The sequence below is a fragment of the Gorilla gorilla genome, chromosome 15 (assembly GCF_029281585.2).
Source record: "Gorilla gorilla gorilla isolate KB3781 chromosome 15, NHGRI_mGorGor1-v2.1_pri, whole genome shotgun sequence".
Classification (NCBI taxonomy): Eukaryota; Metazoa; Chordata; class Mammalia; order Primates; family Hominidae; genus Gorilla; species Gorilla gorilla.
In genome coordinates, this window is record NC_073239.2 from 69,959,845 (window position 1) to 69,960,802 (window position 958).

Below are 958 nucleotides of genomic sequence, written 5' to 3' on the forward strand. Positions count from 1 at the left end.
CTGGAAAGCAGAAATGGGGGTGTCATCTAGAAGTATTGTTCGTCTCAAGTGTTAGTTTACCTTTACGTCACTGGAATGATTTTGTCAGCTTGTTCTGCCTCCTCACCACCTTCAGCTGTACACAATTTATGTTTATATTCAGGTCAATTGACATCTACTCTTATGACAGCTGTGTTCTTCCCTGACCCTTAAAGCTATGAGACCCTATGTTGAAGGTCTTTAGGTAAAAGAAATTAGTGTCTTGCTGTCCAGGTTAATTCAATGGAGATGGGGGAGGGTAAGCTGTGCCTTCTCACCTTCACTTCTTTCCTGATCCTCTATAAAGACTCCAACTGGGCATAAATTTTAAAAACCTTTTAAATAAACTTTATCGATGTAGACTTACATATAAGAAAACACACCCGGGTTGGCTCCGGTTGCAGAGTTGAGTGTCCTGAGAGGTCAGATTGCCGTCAGACATGGCTCATGAACATGGACGTAGTAAAATGGAACTTCCAGATTATAAACAATGGAAGATAGAAGGGACACCATTAGAAACCGTCAAGAAGAAGTTGGCTGCGCCAGGGCTAAGGGATCCATGGGGTCAAGGTGAAGCTTGGAGATACATGGGTGGCTTTGCAAACAGTGGTTCCTTTATTGGTGCATTATTAAAAGGATTCAAGGATTCAAGTGGGGATTTGCTGCATTTGTGGGAGCTGTGGGAGCTGAATATTATCTGGAGTCCCTGAATAAAGATAAGAAGCATCACTGAGGATAACACCTGGAAGTACCATAGTGGTTTCTTAACTCTTCAGAATAAGATTTCTTCACTGTAGCCTACTTGTCTGGCTTGTCTCTTAAAGAATATTAGTAAGATTTAATAAAGTAAAATAATATATATGCAAAAAAACCCCACTCATTTTTGGTGTATAATTTTATGAGTTTTGGCAAACCTACATACCCCTGTAAGGCATAATTT

At 40.2% G+C, this 958-nt stretch overlaps 1 pseudogene; it reads left to right on the plus strand.

Annotated features, from left to right (window-relative positions):
• The first annotated feature begins 458 nt into the window (after positions 1 to 458).
• LOC101125418 (NADH dehydrogenase [ubiquinone] 1 beta subcomplex subunit 3-like) lies at positions 459 to 751 on the plus strand (annotated as a pseudogene).
• The last annotated feature ends 207 nt before the right edge of the window (positions 752 to 958 follow it).